The sequence below is a fragment of the Pseudoliparis swirei genome, chromosome 2, assembly GCF_029220125.1.
Source record: "Pseudoliparis swirei isolate HS2019 ecotype Mariana Trench chromosome 2, NWPU_hadal_v1, whole genome shotgun sequence".
Taxonomy (NCBI): Eukaryota; Metazoa; Chordata; class Actinopteri; order Perciformes; family Liparidae; genus Pseudoliparis; species Pseudoliparis swirei.
In genome coordinates this window covers 22,030,885-22,051,476 of record NC_079389.1, presented here as the reverse complement: position 1 = coordinate 22,051,476, position 20,592 = coordinate 22,030,885, and the positions used below count along the sequence as shown (strand labels likewise).

Genomic DNA, 20,592 nt, shown 5'->3' with positions numbered 1-20,592 from the left:
TAATTGAATTTAAACATTTTTAAGGATAATCCTCATTTCACCGCCTCTGTGATGAGCTCACTGACGTCGTCTGTTTGACCGACGTTCCTCTCAAAAATGACGGTGACGTCACAAAAAAAAACTTGAGGAATTGTGGGAGAAATGGATTGTCGCCGCCTGAATGAAGTAGTCGTAAAGTTTGATTTGAAGGACTTTATTACCTTCGCATTAAAAATGCGGAAGGTAATGTTTTGATCGCCGTGTATTTATTTATTTATTTATTTGTATGCGTGTTACTCGCATAACTCAAAACGTATTAAACCGAATCGCATGAAATTTGGTGGGATGGTTGGTTATTATCCGGGGACCATTTGATTCGATTTAGGGATCGATCGGATCAAAGGTCAAGGTTAAGGTTGTGTCAAGGTCAAACTCTTCTTTTTACGTAGCGTGGTCAATTTCTATCCAATTGGCATGCAACTAATGCCAAAATGTTCATAATTCAATGCCCAATCTTGTGATATGCGAAGGTATGCGCTCTACCGAGTGCCCATTCTAGTTTGGGTTGGTACCGAAAGTATGGAGAGAGAGTTTCCACTGATCCGAGTCACTTCGGTCCCCTCACATGCTCACAGGAAGAACAAAGACGTCTGACGGCTGAACAATTGTGCATTGAGCAAAACAAAAGCTCCGTAAACATCACGTCATCGTGGCCTCGGCTCGGTTTCCGTTCCCTCCTTTCTTCGTTTGTTTGCGTGGATCTTCTGCGGCTCCGGAGAAGGTTTCTGTCCCTTCATCTCCGGCTGAGAGGAGAAGAAGTTGAAATGGCAGCGCCGCGTGTCTCCGTCTTAACGCCACGCAGATGTCGAGTCACTCTGGCTGCTCGGCCCTCGCTCGCTTGGAAAAATTGAATCTATCTTTTTTCCCTGTTATTTCTTCTCTAATTCTTTTATTTTTTCATCCATTCGGGGTTTTTTTTCTCTCTCTTAGCCAATTCCCTCTCTCTCTTCCTCTCTCTCTCTCTCTCTCTCTCTCCGTGTCTATGTCCCTCGCCCCTCGTGGAGATCCAGGGCCGGGCTGTGCAGCTGGGGATCAGGACCGTGGTTTTGGCTGCGTTGAAGCGTCTCTTTTCGTGAAACAGTTCGTCTGCTTTTGAAAAGCAAATCTGTTACTTCAACGCAAAAACATGTTTCCCACTTTTTTTTGTCGTTGAAATGCTCGTTCCATCCTGACGGCAATCAATGAAGCGAATGATCTGACAAAAACAACTGTGATGAGCTCGGCCAATCATCTCATTCGGACTGAATTCAATGATTACCGGGCTGTCAGCCTCCCACGAGCCGCTAGCTACCAGCACTGGTAGCGGCTAGCTACCAGCACTGGTAGCGGTTGGGAAATAGTTGGCCACGCCGGGCCGGCTAATTCAATGAGATAACTCTTGCTAGTTTCCAACCCCTGCCTTTTTTTTGCAAAGTCAAATTCAGGAATTTGATTCATGAGAACTGACACTCAATATCAACTGAAATGTCCTTGAGAAAAGCTGCATTGTGAACAACAAAGTTTTATTAAAATCAGCAGCAGGAGAGTAAAGGTAACGCTAGCGGTAACAGTCCTTCTTGGCTAAATAATCGCGCTAATCAAGCTAAATGCTAACGTTAGCGACGGCTGCGTTGAAGTGCGTGGGACTCGTTGTTTTTCTGTTCATGCTGCGTTTTATGTTTTAAAAAAAGAATACTGTTGATATACGGTTAACACCTCGACTCGATTATCTGCTTTGTTTCGTGATGATAAAAAGGGGCGGAGCCGAGAAGAAGAGCCAAACACGGACACGCCCAAGCCGAACACGGTGGCGGTTGGAGAGTTTGCCGTTAGTTCGCCTGTCGGCGCTCACTTTCGGCTACAAAGTGGTAAAACGAGTCACAAGGAGCGTCGCTAATTACAGTGTGTGTGTGTGTGTGTGTGTGTGTGTGTGTGTGTGTGTGTGTGTGTGTGTGTGTGTGTGTGTGTGTGTGTGTGTGTGTGTGTGTGTGTGTGTGTCAGAGTGTGTTTGGGGTTTTGCCAGTTGGTTGGCAGGCCCAGTTTGAAGTAACTGTTGACACAGTAAGGTGTGTGTGTGGTTTGGTTGGAGGCCTGGAACTGCTCCTGTTTTCCTGCGCTTGCTCTTCCATACGGGAAAATTAAATACATTTTTTTTAAAGGACCCGGTCCAGACCGCCGCCGCCTCCCTCCAGACGTTCTCCCGTAGAGATGGAAAGTATGCGAGCCTCCTGCCTGCGAATCCAAAGAGTGTGCACGCAGAAACTCTCTCTGCTGTCTGGTGCAGAGATCACGTTACTGGATCAGCTGTGCTTCATGACCCCCCCCCCCCACCCATTGCAACCAAATGGGTTACAGGAATCCCCCCCCCCCCCCCCTGTTTCAACGTTCAATTGTGGGAAATTTACACAATATCTGTGCGAGCGTCAAGTGTGGTTTATCGGTCGGCTCGAATCCTCCGACCGCTTTTTGGAAAATGAAGTGTGGATGGAAAAGCGAGTGAGGAAGAAGCTCCGCCCACTGCGGTCAGCGGTGTGACTCGGCAACGAAACGGTCCGCCCAAAACATGGCGACTCGGTCCAAGAAACTGATTTGACTTTCCATCCTGTCCATGTTTCTTCTTCCTGTTGTGAGCGGGCCGACTGCATGTATGACATGGCTCCACGTGTGTGTGTGTGTGTGTGTGTGTGTGTGTGTGTGTGTGTCTGTCTGTCTGTGTGTGTGTATGTGCAGATATTTCCAGCAGCTCCAACAGTCTTTCTTCCTCCAGTTACAACTGGGGAGCAGGTGGCCGTTTAGCTTTGATGTGACGCTTGACCCTTCGCTAAGCCCCGCCCACTCCCAGCGTGGAGCCCACTGTGTCGCTAAGCCCCGCCCACTCCCACCGTGTCACGAACGCGGTGATTCTCACACTTTTTCTGCCGCGCCCCACAGCACGAACAAATGTGTAACTAAATGGTCCACGCTGACTTTTTTTATTGAAATAACAACTTTATGTGACTCCTGTGACTTCAGATAATAGAATAAATAAAATAACAATCACTTTTAATTAAACCAGATTGCGCCATCAGACAAAAACAAATAATAAAGTGCAATCACTTTGTGAGAACAATGCAAATGAAGTAAATAACAATTTGGCAAATAGCTTATTGTGGCTTCAATTATCATAATAACCATAAGTGCAACCTGTAAAAAACTACACAAGTTTTTATATTTGGCAATCAAAAGTTTTGCACTAAATATCTTTTCAAAACAATAAAGTGCAAAACAAAATGAGTGCAGATGTGTCTGAGCCATCAGGTTGTTTCAGTATTACTTCAGATTCTCAAAGGAATCAATATTCCCTCGATCGAGAGCCTGCAAATTAATACATTTGACTCCAAAAAGTATATTAAAGATAAAATAAATGCTAAACGGAGTCCACCTCCTCTTTGCAGAATAATATGTGTACAATTGTAATTGTCTTGTCCTGTCCTGTATGACATGCCATCATATGACAGATGATGTCATCGCGTTTCCTCCTGAGAGCCACCGGGCTTCGTGTGAACAGCTGAAGGCTCCGTCTCCTCACAGACCGTGTTTACATGCATTCGAATAACTGGCTTAGTCGGACTGAAATCGAATTATCCGTTTAATGTAAACACCTTTGTTTGACTATGTGCGGTCCGACTACGATCCGATTAACACCCTGGATAACTCGATCCGATCTGGTTGATAATTCGACTATCGCGGCATGTAACGGTGACTTGGATTAGGAACTGGACTTTGCGTCTTTGCGCATGCTCGAGATCCCGCCGCCCTCCTCCCCCCTCCCTCCCATGTTGTGACCCGGAAGTCGAAAGAGACGATAAGTTGTCACTGCCGGGAGCCTGGCCGGCAGAAAACAAACAAACAACGCTCTGGAGAACACAAGAGCCACCACACATGTCTGGACCGAAGAGCAGACAGAATTTATGCTTAATGTATTGAAGGAGTTGAACATACTAAAGTTCATGGTTCTTTCTCGAAATGTTGTTGTTGTTGGTTGTTGTTGGTGGTGGTGAAGAGGTCAAGCGGAAATGTCTGTATCACCACGAGTTGTAATGAAAACAGCGCCACCTATCGTATCGTATATGACATGCTTTCAAAGGCCAATGATTCTAATCACTCACTGCCATGTATATTGGGATAACAGCAGATCCCCCAAAAGATAGCAGAGTCCGACTAAAGCAAGATTAGAATTATACCATCATGTAAACGCACTGAGTGTGAACACGGTGGTGCTTTCAGGGACCGTCTGAGCAGAAACACACCCAACTCTCATCTCAGCCGAGTGTCAGGTAACGGATCAGCTGACGCCACAAAGGGATTTGTCTGCATCCGAGTTTCCTCTGAAAGAACTCCGGTGGCTTATTGACGTGAGTGAGTTGTAATGTCTCCATGTGTCTTTTTAATTTGTCCGGCTTCACACTGTCTGCAGCCTCAGTGTTTCCCCTCCGGCCAAATGTCTCTCCTACTGAGCTACACGCTACTGAGCTACACGCTACTGAGCTACTGAGCTACATGCTACTGAGCTACACGCTACTGAGCTACTGAGCTACACGCTACTGAGCTACACGCTACTGAGCTACTGAGCTACATGCTACTGAGCTACTGAGCTACACGCTACTGAGCTACACGCTACTGAGCTACACGCTACTGAGCTACTGAGCTACACGCTACTGAGCTACACGCTACTGAGCTACTGAGCTACACGCTACTGAGCTACACGCTACTGAGCTACTGAGCTACATGCTACTGAGCTACACGCTACTGAGCTACACGCTACTGAGCTACACGCTACTGAGCTACATGCTACTGAGCTACACGCTACTGAGCTACACGCTACTGAGCTACTGAGCTACACGCTACTGAGCTACACGCTACTGAGCTACACGCTACTGAGCTACACGCTACTGAGCTACACACTACTGAGCTACACGCTACTTAGCTACACACTATTGAGCTACTGAGCTACACATTACTAAGCTACACATTACTAAGCTACACGCTACCGAACCACACAATACTGAGCTACACGCTACTGAGCTACACATTACTAAGCTACACGCTACTGAGCTACACACTATTGAGCAAACGATCTCGGATGTCGCGATCACACAAGTGTAACCCGTTAACGGCGTAACCGTGACGTAAATATTTACACATGCTTTTGTAATGTGAAGTTCACCGCCCCCCGCGCCCCACCTGTAATACCTTAAACGGTTGCTTGGGAATCCACGGGTGGTTGTCGAGCCTGGATTCGAGGGGCGGGACTTAGCGGAGGGTCAATTAGATCGTTTTTATCGGAAGATTGCAACACAGATGTCAGGACTTCTGATCAGGTGTGCGTTCGTTGGATTGAAGCCGATGGTCCGGAGGAGGAGCGAGGCCGTGTCGTGAAACGGACTCATGAGGCCGACTTGCCGACGAGGCGGTTCTCAAACGCGTCGGGTGGCTTTGATCCTTCCGAGCCATCGAGGACTTGTTAGAACTGGAGCCGGTCCGATGCTCTCTGCTCTGTCTTTATGTGATTAGCACCACAACAAGTGAAGTGTGTGTGTGTGTGTCATATCTATGTGTCTGAGCAGGAAACTTACTGCACACTTTCACGCATTTGTATAAAAAATACACAAACACGCCGACTGAACCTTCGCCCTCTTCGCCCGCGGCTCTTTTTTTCCGTCGGCGGGTCCTCGATGCGAGATGTTGTTCCTGGCGGGAACCGCGAGGACAGACACTGAAGTGGAAACTTCAACTTCTCGAGTGGGGCGTTTAGTCCGGACGGCGCGTGGGCCGACGGAAACATCGACGCGTTAACCGCGGTGGTGGAAGGGCAGCTGGCGGTGTGTGTGTGTGTGTTTCAATTGTCAGCATTGTTTGGGATGTTTGAAACAAAGTGTGGATGCTTGGGGGGGTACGGAGTATGGATATCGATTTACTTTGTACCGAACGAGCATCAAAAGTTTTTTCCCGTCGGCAGTCGGGCTCATCAATGGAGCCCGGGACTGACTGACTGTCACCCCCAGGACTACCACCTCTTCTTCCACCTTCCTCTCTCCTCCTTCTTCCCGCTCCTTCCTCTTCCTCCTCCTCCCTCTTCCTCCCACTCCTCCTCCCTCCTCCTTCTTCTTCCCTCCTGGAGGCCTCCTCCACACACGTCACTTTAACATGCACTTTAACTTGAGGCCTCCTCCACACACATGCCACTTTATTTACATGCACTTTAACTTAAACACACGCCACGCGTAACATACACTTTTAACTAAAACACACCACTTGAAGCACACACCCAAACACTTTCACATTATTTGTTGTCTTTCTGTCGTGTTGATTGTTGTTTGTTTGTCATGTCCAAATGTTGCACCTTCCGCCAAAAAAAATTCCTCGTTTGTGTAAACATTCCTGGCAATAAAACTGTTTCTGATTCTGATCAACGTTCATCTCATGGGTCGTCGGGGGGAAGAGTTTCCTGTGGACGGAGCCAGGTGGTGTATGTTGTACTGCCCAAAATCACAAATTGGCCTCGGAGGGCTTTACAATCTGACCTTTGACCCTCACATCGGTTCAGGAAGAACTTCCTCCCCGCCAACATTTTTAAAAAACAGAAAAAGGGAAGAGACCTTCGGAAGAGCAAGAGAGGAGGACCCCTCTAGAAGTCCACTAGAGGTCATGAAATATATATACGATTGGATTCTTCAGAATAAAAGCCCAGTGGCGCGGTGGCCGGACACAGGGTCTCCTTTCAATGTGTGCCGTGCCCACCGGATACAGATGCAGTTGACATCGTCTGTCTCTGCTCCCCTCAGCAGTACTTTAACCCAGTAGCTCAGTGACCTTGCATTTGGAGTGTGTGTGTGTGAGATGGCGTTTACTCTGTGTGTGTGTGTGTGTGTGTGTGTGTGTGTGTGTGTGTGTGTGTGTGTGTGTGTGTGTGTGTGTGTGTGTGTGTGTGTGTGTGTGTGTGTGTGTGTGTGTGTGTGTGTGTGTGTATATCAAAGCAGCAAAGCAGAGTGCTGTGATTCTTCCTGACATTTCTGCAGTGCGACCAACTCCGCTGTGTGTGTGTTTGGGGGGGGGGGGGGCGTCGCATGCTTTAACTGTGCCACTTGGCTCAATCCTCACACCACCAGGGGGCGGGGCCTCAGAGTTCCATTTCCCCAACTGCGAGGCCATTATCGATTTATCTCCGGATTTTCTTTTCTTCGTCTAATCCGTCGGATGTCAGAAAGCGGTGAGTTGAGTTTGAAGAAGGCAAACATGTGAGAAGCCGGAGACGTGCGTGCCAGTGCGGCGCTAGGTGGGAAGAGATTATGGCTGTCGGCCGGTTACCGGGCAGACCAGTGAATGCTTTCCTCTTTCAGGTCAGCAGCAAGGCACCGACGGAGGGTTTGAATCCCACAGGGAGAAACTAAAGCCTCAAAAGACCTCTTCTCCAGCTGTACATGTGTGTCTTTATGTGCAAAATATGTGAACTCTACATATAAATATGCATAGCGACTCGCCCTCTACTGGTTGACGCTGGTATTGCAATTACATTCTAGCTATCGGCACATCTGGAGGCAGTTTTAACAATGCGTTAAGCCATCCAAGCATCTCACACACATACACACACATTGTCTTTCTGTACTTGTGAAGACCCTCATTGGCAATAATACATCATCTAGCCTCTTTAATTATCACTGCAATAATACATCTATGGAGCATTCAGGCCTGCAGCCAGTGTGTGTTTTTTATTTTGTATAGTTATTGCATCCAAACTAACCTTAAAGTTTACTTTTGTTTACCTTTTTATAATCAAGCCTTGACACGATCCTTTAAAGTTGGCCAAAATGTCCTCAGTTGAAAACTGAAACGTTGTCCTCAAAAAATAGCAACACACACACAGTTGGAGTAAATATCCTCCAGGCTGAAATTAACTAATATTTCCCAGTTATATGACCACCACCAGACTGCAGCGTGACCATAGTTATTTAAACCTGCATTCCACACACTTTACATTTCAGTGTTAATGTTTAAAGAATTAAACAAAGTCCTGCTTTTAGGGAGCTGGACATTTTTATTATTTAGTTCTGAACAATATCTCGTGATGGATACATCTGTGGACCTGTGGTGGGAAGGCCAGCGGTTCTTATTCATACTTTTGGGGCCTGGTTTTGCAGGTGTGGACCGCCTCAGACGTCTACGTTACGGTGCCACGAGGAGAATCTTTTTAAAAAGGGAAAAAAGTTGTTTGTCTTGAGTTTCCTGGCGTCCTCTGAAGTGTCGGCTTTCGCTGAGTGGATTCAGTTGTTCCCGCCAATCGTCTCTTGACCTTAATAACTTTGAACAATGAAGAACTTTGTTACGCGAGCGTCGTCCGGAGCTTCGGTTGATTCGGGACGTGACGATTGAACGATGGAGCAAATGTCGTAACAATGGCTTTATTGTTACAATTAAAAAGGTTTTGCCAATTATTCCGATAATGTTAGCGTGGAGAAACGAGCACGATGCACACTCTCATCATACGGAGGGAAATGTTGGAGAGGTACAGCTACTGTTTTCAATCTGAGGTTTTTAAAGCCTCTGTTTTGGCGGCCGCGTTGTTTTCGGAATACTCTTCTTCTTTCTTTTTTTAAAGTCATAAATCGACCTGGAAGGAGAACCGGAGCCTCGGCAAAGATTTAAGTATTCACGTGGAGAAGATTAAAATAAGATATTTGAATTAAGAAATCCAATTGAAAATCACATATGTAGTTTAAGTGGAAGGAATCATCGTCAGGACTTTTCTTACGGATCTTTAAAGCTACTACTTTGATTTTATGTGTGTGTTTTGGCACCCCGTGTGGACATAAGCAGTACTGTTTCCCTTTTAGAAAACCTCTTTGCTGCAGCTCAGTCCTGGTTCTGGTTCTGGTCTTCCCTTCCCTTCATTGTCAGCCGCTAAAAGACCTCTGGGGGGGGGGGGGGGACTCTGAATCAAGTACGAAGAGAATGTGATGGTCAGATGGTCGACCACGAGCTGTTTCGACACGGCGTTATGAGCCAATTCTTCCGGATACTTTCCCGGTAAATCTGTTGCAATACATCCGGCGAATGAGGAACTATTTCAGATGACTCATCGGTTTTTACTTTAATTTTTATATTCCTGAAATGAGATGGAGGCATAAAGTCGCGTGTGTCGCAACCGACTGACCGCCAGTCACCCCGTCGAGGGAGGAGGACGCGGCGAGGACAATCCTTGCCGTTCGTACAGCACGTTGCCATAGCAACCGCGAAGGTTCGGCTGACGTCGGCTCCGCGAACATCATAAATGCTCTCCTTTCCGTTTCTTGCGGCGATCCGGTCTCCTCCGCGTACGATCTTTTTTTACACATCCTTTTCGTGGAGCCCTTCAGTCACGGTTTCGGGGCTTCGTACGTGCGTGTGCGTCGGCCCTCGACAAAGATCCTCGTTGTTTCCACCGTGATCTTGTGAGAGCTGCTCGGGACCTCTTTTTTGCTCAGCGAGTGTTGTGCATGTGACCCGTTGACATCATTGGGTAACTTGTGTGACGTGGTGAGTTGGGTCAGATGAACACACACACACACACACACATTTTTACATTCACACTATCTGTAGAAATAACCGATGAAGGTCAGACGTGAGCGAATCTGACTCGATGACATCTTGACATCATTTTAATTAGCAAACCCAGAAAAGAGAGAGAGAGAGGGATGAATGGAGAGAGAGATGCTTGTCGGTTATTATTAGGTCACCCACATCTCGGCGTGATAGAAACACACACACACACAAACACATACACACACACACACTAGTGCCACCTGAAGATGGTACATTTGTTGTGGTGATTCTGGAGTTTCCGTTGATGAAGCTATGCTAACAGGCGTTGTGCTAAGCTAAAGATGGATCTACGTGTAGCCGATCCCCAAACACGTGGGCGTCGGCCTGAGCCAGTTGAGATGTGTGGTTTTGGATTTAGTGCGCCAACGTCTTGCGTCATGAGGTCCGTCCAAAGGAAATATGATCCAGCATATTAATAATATTAATATATATTTTTTCCTTTTCCGTCTCGTCTCCGCAGGGTGATTGAATTCCTCCGCTCTGCTCAGTTGGAGCCGAGCTAGCAGGCCAAAGGTAAGCCGGCACGATAACCGCTCTTCGTGGTTCCATATCTCACCTCCGCATGGCGTAGACGTTCGGTTCTGGGACCGTCTAAATGTCTATATTCTAAATTTGTTTGTTTTTAAAGCAAAAGCTGCGACATTTGTACCTACTGCCTTCTGCGGTTCGTACTATTCCAACAGAAAACACGCATTTTATATTTGGATATTCACTGGAAACGGCAAGTTTCAGGAGATCTGCTCCCGTACGTTTGTTGTCTGCAGTGAAATTAGGAAGCGTGGCAAAGATAACTCGACTTCACCAATCGGCTGTTCTTTAGCCCCACCCACCAATCGTAGCAGGGCTTTCAAAGTGAGCGACAGGATAATATAGAAACGGGACATCTGGGGAGCATAATACGCACACAAAAACAAAAAAATCATCAAATAGTTTGAAACTGATGTGTTTTTTGGCAGTTTTGGCAAATTTCCTACGGAGCTGTTTTTTGTGTGCTGGTCCTGATTGTTTCCTACAAAGTCAAACGTACTCTGCTCAGCGGTTGTCTGTGTCACACTGGACTGCCAAAACCCATGTGGACCTTTTAGGAACTTCTTTGTCCGGGGCGGTTTAGGGTTGTTTTTTTGCTTGGTCCCCATCAAACAGTTTAATGGTCATCGCAATGGGCCCCGGGCATCCCCCCCCCCCCCCCCCCCCCACACAGTTTGCTGTTAATGAACTGCACAGAGCCCTGACCTCAACCCCATCCAACACCTTCCGAGGTGAACTGGAGCCCAAACTCCAGCCGGTCTCCGTCGCCGAACCTCACTTTTTGACTGAAACCAGAAGAGTTGAGGTCGTTTAGAAGCTAATGGAAGATGTGGAAAAGAGATGTTTAACAATCATGAAGGATGGGTATCATATTCACATACCTCTTGTGATATTGGTAGGGTGTCCACAAGGCTCTGATTGCTGCCGTTACTATCAACCACCTCTTTGATCCGTAGACCTCGGTTGTCATGTGTTGGTGGTCTTTGGGGTCTGGAAGAGGTTCGGCTGACATCTGGTTCAGACATAATGTGTCTTCGTAGCCGTACATCATATTATTTGTACTTAACGTCCTGTACATCACTTATTGTCTCGGTGGGTTAGAACACTATATCGAGGTTCTCCAAAACAAATGTTCTCGCGGTGACCTCGATGACGATCCGTCACTCGTCGGGGCTTCTGTGTTCCCGACGTTCGGGTTACTTCTCCCGGTGGAGATCCGTTGGAAAAACTGTAGAGGCTCCAACGTCGATTAGCCAAAGTCAACTCTGGAGAGCCAGAATTATAATTCTGTGGTCGGCTTCCAACCGGTTCCTGGATGCCTTGAGACGGGAGTCGTGTGGCGCTGTGTAGCACCCCCGAAGGGGTTCGGTAGAAATGGTGGAAAGTGACACGATAGCCTTTTTGTTTGACGTCTCTTTAAACCAAGAACGGCTGAGCATTTAAATATTATATGTTTTCCTGTTAGCTTTTTCCATGTGGTGTTAGTGAGACGTTACTCTCATGCTGAAAGGCCATTTTTAGGAGTGATAAGAACGTAATTTCACCAGGAAAAGTTATGCTTCCAATGCTTTTCAAATGATTTAGTGAAGCTACCGTTAGCTAGTCAACGCTAACGAAACAGTAGCTTGAAGTTAACGTTTTGATATCAGATGGGTATCATTGTGTGATGTTGTAAAGCTTTGTGCTTGTAGTTTGTTTTTGTGCCGCTTGCTTTCCCCAACACTTTATACCACTGTAGAAATATAAAATAATCATTTGAATTTGAGATCTATATTCTTCACTGAGCCATTTTGTTCAACTCTTAGTTATAAATTGATAATAAATAAAAAAGACCCCATGTGCCGACACATATAACATCTTCAGTATGCAAATGTCCATTTTGACTTTTTTCCCTGTATGCCTCACTGGGTGGAGGCTAAATAACACGTGTCCCATACTTTTAGTAACGCTTTATTAAACAAAATGAAAACAAATATATACAGTATATATACACAGTAAAACTATAGATGATGATTTGTCACACATATACACTCCAGTGTAGCATGTTTGAGCTTATAAGGAAGCACCAGGAGTGTGTGTGTGTGTGTCTGTATACATGCAGTGTGTGCATACAATATATATATAAACATATATATATGTATATATATCGTTTATGTGTGATACTATGGAGACCGCTTGGAGAAGGTTTTGGGAACCCTCATTTGTGAATGTTAGTTTTTTCTGTAGAGATCAGACAACTTTTTCATAAACCTAAAGTGTGTGTGTTGTGTTGCGTGTGTGTGTGTGTGGCTACCCTGTTATTCAGTTAGTTATGGAGTGTGTTTAGCTGCACACACAGCTCATATCAAAGTGGTGTGTGTGTGTGTGTGTGGTTGTGGGTTGGTGAGGGAGTGGCTCGTGGTCCTTCGCTGATCATAAGGAGGAGCTGCGGAGGTTTAGTACAACGTAATAATAACAATCTATATATTAATGTTCAGTGGGTAGAATTGAAAGTGACTGAAAAATTCGTGGTCACACCGGGAAACAAGTTCCACGTTTTCTCCCAAAATAGGCGACAACAAGCTAACTGCTAACCGCTAACGCCCTTGCAAACCAGCAAAAAAAAGCTAGCGTCAAAAGCTCTGCAAGCTAACTAGCTTAGCGTCAGTTAGCAGGCTGGTTGGCCCGGTTGCCGGTTGAGACGATACGTTTTATTCAAGAAGCGAGTTGGCGCCATCGAGTCACGTCGTATCGGACAGTAAGCTAATGAGCTACGTTAGCTTCCTCTGCGGCTCCTTGTTCTCTCTGCAACGTCACGACGGTTTTGACATTTACTTCATGGTTTGAATTAGCATTTTTATTTTGAATTTTTTACAAGAAAATCCACCGATATCGATAAACCGACCAAAGGGGCAAAGGGCAAATGTAATGCAACTCACAGAATGTGAAATGAAGCCTTTTGTCTGTGTTGTCACGGCGATGCGTGTCCTCTGGCTCCTCCCACAGGCTCTGGGTCCCAGATGTGGTTTAGGATCCGAGAACAGCAACAACAAAAATAAGTTGTGCCTCCTCCGCTTTTCCGTCCATCAGGTTCTAGATCTGTGTCACTTCTACGTCCAGCCCGCTGATGCATGGTGTGTGTGTGTGTGTGTGTGTGTGTGTGTGTGTGTGTGGGGCACATCATGTTAAATCCATTCAGCTTCAGTTGAATCAACTTCCTGCTGCTTGTTTGTTTCCTTTGGAGCAAAAATAGAGCTCATTTGTACCCTAAATCTGGAACACGCCACCGTGTGTGTGTGTGTGTGTGTGTGTGTGTGTGTTTGTGTTTCTGTACTTGTGTGTGTGGATTGTCTGTGTCACGTTGCACAACGGCAGCTGGGTACCCCTGGGATCTTCCAAGTCCAGCCTATGGGGCTCAACTACACACACACACGCACACACACCCCATGAGGCTTAATTTTCACCATGTGTGTGTGTGTGTGTGTGTGACTCACACAGTGTCACCATCTTTTGGCATTGCAGAACAAAACAAAACAACAAAGTTTCCATGCAGCCCAAATGAGCTGTCGATAAACAGCTGGTTAACCATATGGTGTGCGCCCCCCCCCCTCTCCCCCTCTCACTCTCCACTCTCTGTATTAATCTCCCTTCCTCTTCTTGAGAGGCAGATGTCGATATGAGGCAGGAAATGATGCAATCCCTCCTGCAGGTCTCGAGGGGGGGGGGGGGTGATGATATCATTGTTGCTGGATCAGCCTCGGCTTCCTCTCCCTCTCTCCTCGATACACCAAAATAAATGTTTCAGCCGTCAGAGAATCATTTGAATTACATTTAAACTACAACGATGATCGGAGTGAGGATAAAAAAATCTAAAAACATACTTTGTATTTTAATTTTTTGTCGACACACGGCGGTAGAGGGCCAGAGGGCGGAGGACTTCACTTTTTGTTGAACAATTGTTACGATTATTAAATGTTATAAATAAAATACGTGGACAACTAAAACCTCCACGAATCCACTGGAGCTGTATCTATGTGTCTTATTGGTGGACCACAAACCATCTAGAGGGGCACACAGCTACTCATGATGATGATGATGATGATGATATCAGTAGAAGCACTGTAACGTGTTCATCATCACAGCATGGTCCCTCCTCTGTGTGTACAGGGGAAGTAGTGTGTGGGTTGAAAAAAATGGGGTCTATCGCACACTAATATATAAATAAATATATAATTGATATAGATAACTGTTTTATTTATTTATTATAAAAACATAACATCTATATTTATGCTTATAATCATCTGCACATTTATATTTATATATTTATATATATATTATTTTTATATATATATTATTTTTATAGTTATATATATATTTATTTAGATTTTTTCAATATTTATATATACAGGACTGTCTCAGAAAATTAGAATATTGTGATAAAGTTCTTTATTTTCTGTAATGCAATTAAAAAAACAAAAATGTCATGCATTCTGGATTCATTACAAATCAACTGAAATATTGCAAGCCTTTTATTCTTTTAATATTGCTGATTATGGCTTACAGCTTAAGAAAACTCTAAAATCCTATCTCATAAAATTTGAATATTTCCTCAGACCAAGTAAAAAAAAAGATTTATAACAGCAAAACAAAATCAAACATTTGAAAATGTGTTTCCAGGTGTTTCGAGTTAATTAGACGATTCAAGTGATTTGTTTAATACCCTACTAGTATACTTTTTCATGATATTCTAATATTTAGAGATAGGATATTTGAGTTTTCTTAAGCTGTAAGCCATAATCAGCAATATAGTACACTTAGCTTGAAAATGTGAACTAACAATAGCCACAAGCACGAGAACCTGGTCTCCTGGACCGAACCTATGTTGCTCTGCACGTTGGACATATATCCTCTTCACTCCACCTCGTGACACAGACTTCTCCCCCGCCACACCACCATCTAGAAACACAAGATGCTCCAAACCATTCACATAGTCCACCAGTCCTACTGGCAACTTCGTATCCACACAGCCATCTCTCAGTACTGCCAAGGGACCACGCACAGAATGTCCAAAAGCCAACTCACTAGGGCTAAAACCTGTACTCTCCTGTACAGCCTCCCTCGCAGCCAACATCAACCACGGAAGCCCCTCCTCCCAGTCGCTATCCAGCTCAGCACAAAATCCACCCAGAAGAGACCCAAGGGTCTGGCGAAACCCCTCCAAGGCTCCCCGGCTCCCAAAGTGTCCACACCTACCATGCGCCACCTCCAAGACAAGATTGCGTACCCCAGTCGGCACCACAAGATGGAAAACCTCATTTCCCCCACAATCCTCACCAATGGGAAGCCATCCTCCGAACATCTCGTTCCGCAAGAAGTAGCCACTAACTGCACCATTCATCTCCGAAACGGGCAAAACTCGCTTAAACATTTCCCTCAAAGACGAATCCCCACCCCGCTGCTCCACGACCGCTCCGCGCGACAGTGACACAGGAAGCCCGGACAGAACCGGGACCTCCGACACCACCTCCACCGTGTCGACCAATGACATGGTAGGGTCTGACTTGCTCATAGCGTGCGTAAATACGCAGGACGGAAAAACCTCAGGCAACACTCTGGAGCTCTCGTCAAACGTAGAATCAACCGGACAACATGTGACCACCGGTGCGGGAGGAGTGTCAGTCCAAACTCTACAACCAGCCAAGCCGTTGCCTAAAATAAAATGTATACCCTCAATAGGTAACGCCGGACGCACACCAACAGCTATCTCACCTTTCACCAGCGCACAGTCCAGCACCATCTTGTGCAAAGGAACCGGGAGAATCTTCAATCCCATCCCGCGACTGAGAACAAAGTCACCAGTGTCAGTCTCCTCAGACAAAGGCAAAACAGAGTCAATAATATACGAATCATAGGCCCCTGTATCTCTCAAGATTTTTATCGGGACCTTCACCTCACTTCCTAAAAGTGACACAAATCCACCTCGAATGAACGGAGCATAAGCTGCCAAAACACTGAGGTCACATGAGTGAGACGGAAGCTCCTCAGCCACGCAGCAGCCGGTAACTGTAGCCGCACAGGCAGAAGGCCTCACATCCCTGAGCCTAGACTGTAGCAAAGGACAATCTGCCTTCCAATGCCCCTCCTCTCGACAATAATTACAGGTATTACTATTGTCCACACTAGATCTAAACCCTCCCACCTTCATTGAACGCATCTCCTGCACAGTTGCCTCAGAACCATTTCCCCGTACACCCAAAACATTGCGACACTCTCTAAAACTGCTTTTATGAAGCAACATATACTCATCTGCTGACACGGCCGCATCAGCAGCAGTCACGCTTCTCCTCTCGATAATATACGTTGCAACACGATCTGGAAGGACATTTTTAAACTGCTCCAAAACCATCAACTCGCACAGATCTTCAAACGTAGCTACGTCGAGGGCAGTTAACCACCGCTTAAAGTGAATCGATAGGTCTCTCACCAACTCCACATACGTCTGACCTACTTTCCTCTCCAAGGATCTAAAACTTTGGCGATAGGCCTCTGGCACCAGCTCATAGATTTTGAGCACCGCAGCTTTTATCTTAGTATAGCTCGAACTGTCCTCCAGACTCAAAGTGGAATACGCTTCCTGTGCTTTCCCTGACAGGACACACTGAAGCATCAGTGCACAGTCCTCATCGAGCCAGTCTCTAGCCTTAGCTACCCGTTCAAATAGCAAAAAAAACGTGTCAGGGTCCCTCTCATTAAACGGTGGCAACCAGCGCAAATTACTCACATCCACGTGCTTCCCCCAGGCCTGGGCCCCGGTGGGCCCGGCCGTCCCAGGACAACTTGCCATCTGCGATCAGAGACAAACGATATCTCTCCAGCTCTTGGCGGCTTCTCTCCATTTCTATCTGCTTACTATTCTCCAATTCCAGTTTACTCCTTTCATGTTCCATCTGTAACAGCAAAATCTCCTTTTGTTGCTCAAACGTTAGTCCATGAGTTCGAAAAGACACAGCAGTAGAAACAGGGCCCGAATCTTTCCCCTCAGACAGAATTCCTCTCTCAATCAATTTTGACATTATAGCATCTTTGATATTCTCTTTGACACGTTTGTCCCCTTCAACCACCACCTTGTAATGATTTGCGATCCAAAGCAGCTGCTCTCTTGTGCACACATCCAGGGACTCCTGAGATGGAGAATCAACGAACGCCTCAGCCTCCGACATCTCAACTATTTACCAAGACGACCAACAAAAGCCACGTTTACCACCACGGCAGACTCAGACAGACCCTACAAAGTGAACACTCTCGTGCAATGAGGAATAACCCTCAACCTGGTGTAGAGTCTCCCTACTATCTAAGCTTGTCCCTAGTCTTCATGCAGCTACTTGTGGTGGGTATTTATGCACTGAAGACCGCTGGTTTAGCAGAGCGACTAGCAAGCTAGCAACTCCACAGACACCACGGCCATGCTCCCAAGCAAGCTTCAACCACGTTCGCCACAGCACAACAACAAACACCGCTCAACGAACCCAACAGGGAACGTTGCTACGCCTACCAGGGGAAACTCCACACCACTTACGCACAGAGCAACCTGCAATCGTGATCCGGACCCACCGCAGCATAAATGTAACAAACCTCCTCGAATACTGAAGAGCAAAGACTACAATAAATATCGTAATTTACGGAGTAGCTCAAACCCAAAACCTCAAATCCCACGAGCGGCACAAACAACAAATGAATGCCCTGGAAAGTGCTCAACCAAATATTTGCATATATGCGCCACGTACCGCTAGGTTACGACGTAAACCCACCGTAAGAACACTTTTTACCGTGTCGTTGCCGCAAATGCTGCAAGCAAACAAATTCAACAGCCTACCGCTACACGTTCCCAAATCACCTACTGCACACGGGAAAAAGCTGGACGAGCCCCCAATTTGTCACAACCCGGCTCTTAGGGCATGGCAAATATGGCGCGGACACAGCATTAAATTAAGGAAAAGGTGTTTATTTAACGTAATAATGGAACACAACGTAGTGAGGTGTGGCAGTCAGTAACATCAGTAGTGTCCATGTGCATGGGTGTGTGAAGGAGTGTAAGTGTTGTCAGCCAAACCAAAGGAAACCAACAGCCAAGGAACCAACAGCAAAGGAACCAGCAGCAGAGTCCCAACCACGACCACCACTCCACCTGTGAGGAGAACAACCCCCCCCGCACAGTGTGGATCAAGGCCTTTATGCCCTCCTGCTCTCGGACCAGGTGTTCTGCATCCGGCAATCACTCACCTAAGGACATGATTAGTGATTAGACACGGGGACCGTCACAGTGTGTGTGTGTGTGTGTGTGTGTGTGTGTGTGTGTGTGTGTGTGTGTGTGTGTGTGTGTGTGTGTGTGTGTGTGTGTGTGTGTGTGTGTGTGTGTGTGTGTGTGTGTGTGTGTGTGTGTGTGTGTGCATGTGTGTGTAACGTCTCAACTTACTGGATTCACTCACTGCTTCTTTTTTCTTTGGATCTGTTTAAAGTTTCGCCTCACAAAAACCCAACAACCCTAAAAATACTGTGTTGTGTGTGTGTGTGCGTGTGCATGTGCATGTGTGTGTGTGTGTGTGTGAGATGTCCTGATATAGAGCCGTGGGAATGGGCCACACTGAATGAGGGAACATTAAAGTCTCCTGAAACTGGGACAGATGGAGCGCCTTGCTCAAGGGCACTAGGGCAGCAGATGTTGGTGGAGAGGGAGGCAACATGTTTCCTTTAGGTCTGTTCTTGTCTCCTCTTTCCTCCTCTTGTCTCCTCTCAATTCCTTCTCTTCTCCTCTTGTCTCCTCTCTTCTCACTTCTACTCCCAAATTCCTCTTGTCTCCCCATGTAAGGTCTCCTCCTTTCTCCTCTTGTCTCCTCTTTCCTTCTCTCCTCTCCTTCATTATTTTGTCTGCCCACTTTTCATCTCTTCTCTCTTTGCATCTCCTCTCCTCAATGTCTCCTCTTGCGTCTTTTCATCTCATCTCCTCTTGTCTCCTCTTCTATAGCCTCTTGCGTCCTCCTCTCTTTTCCTCGGCCATGTCTCCTCTTTTATCTCCTCTTTTAATTGTCTCCTATCTCCTCTCCTCTTGTCTCCTCTCTTTTCCTCTGCCATGTCTCCTCTTTTATCTCCTCTTATATTAGCCTCCTATCTCCTCTCCTCTTTTCTCCTCTCCTATCGTTTCTTCTCGTTGCCTGGCCTCTTGCGTCCTTCTCTCTTTTCCTCTGGCCTATCTCCTCTTTTATTTGCCTCCTATTTCCTCTCCTCTTGTCTCCTCTGGTCTCTTTCCTTTCCTCTCCTATCGCCCCTTCTCGTTGCCTGTCCTCTTGCGTCCTCCTCTCTTTTCCTCTGCCATGTCTCCTCTTTTATCTCCTCTTTTATTTGCCTCCTATTTCCTCTCCTCATATTGTCTCCTCTCTTTTCCTCTGCCATGTCTCCTCTTTTATCTCTTTTATTTGCCTCCTATTTCCTCTCCTCATATTATCTCCTCTCTTTTCCTCTGCCATGTGTCCTCTTTTATCTCCTCTTTTACTTGCCTCCTATCTCCTCTCTTTTCCTTTCCTCTCCTATCGCCTCTTCTCCCTGCCTGTCCTCTTGCCTCCTCCTCTCTTTTCCATTTACTCTTCTTCTCTTCCTCTCCTCAGGAGGTCAATAAAACTGCAGCGATGCATTTTCTATTTATCGTCTCGCTTCCTCCGTGAAGGGAAGGAGGGAAAGTGAGGAGGGTAGGAAACGGTACCGGACGAGGAGGAACGGGAGAGAGGAAGGGATGAAGGAGTGTGATTGCATGGTTTCAGTGTGACGGACAGGAGGCAGCAGAGTAATTACTGTTTACTCTGGACACACACACACACACACACACACTCTCTCTCTCTGCACTTACAGCCCATCACTACTTGCTGTCTCAGCTCTGGTGACATCCGATACGCAGCCGCTGCAGACTCCTCCACAGCCGACGCCATCGCAAACATGCGCGGCTACGGGAGTGGTGTTTAGGCCCCGCCCCCTCCAGACGGATTGGCTACGGGAGTGGTGTTTAGGCCCCGCCCCCTCCAGACGGATGGCTACAGGAGTGGTGTTTAGGCCCCGCCCCCTCCAGACGGATGGCTACGGGAGTGGTGTTTAGGCCCCGCCCCCTCCAGACGGATTGGCTACGGGAGTGGTGTTTAGGCCCCGCCCCCTCCAGACGGATGGCTACAGGAGTGGTGTTTAGGCCCCGCCCCCTCCAGACGGATGGCTACGGGAGTGGTGTTTAGGCCCTGCCCCCTCCAGACGGATGGCTTTAGGCCCCGCCTCCTCCAGACGGATGGCTATGGGAGTGGTGTTTAGGCCCCGCCCCCTCCAGACGGATGGCTATGGGAGTGGTGTTTAGGCCCCGCCCCTCCAGACGGGTCGCCGAGCTTAAACCAATGTTAAAAATTAACAGTTAACTCC

The 20,592-nt window shown here is 46.7% G+C and overlaps 1 protein-coding gene across 5 annotated transcripts in view; it reads left to right on the top strand.

The window, feature by feature from the left end:
* Nucleotides 1–20,592, top strand: part of LOC130200581 (ras-associated and pleckstrin homology domains-containing protein 1-like) — a 59,643-nt gene that overhangs the window by 6,865 nt on the left and 32,186 nt on the right. For 3 of the 5 annotated variants that reach the window (XM_056425006.1, XM_056425015.1, XM_056424980.1), the window contains exon 2: nucleotides 10,097–10,149. The exons of 1 other annotated variant lie outside the window; for it this stretch is intronic. The gene's annotated coding sequence lies outside the window, so the exon portion shown is untranslated. Of the gene's footprint in view, nucleotides 1–9,354; nucleotides 9,571–10,096; nucleotides 10,150–20,592 lie in introns of those variants that run through there. One more of the 5 variants, XM_056424990.1, reaches the window with a different exon arrangement.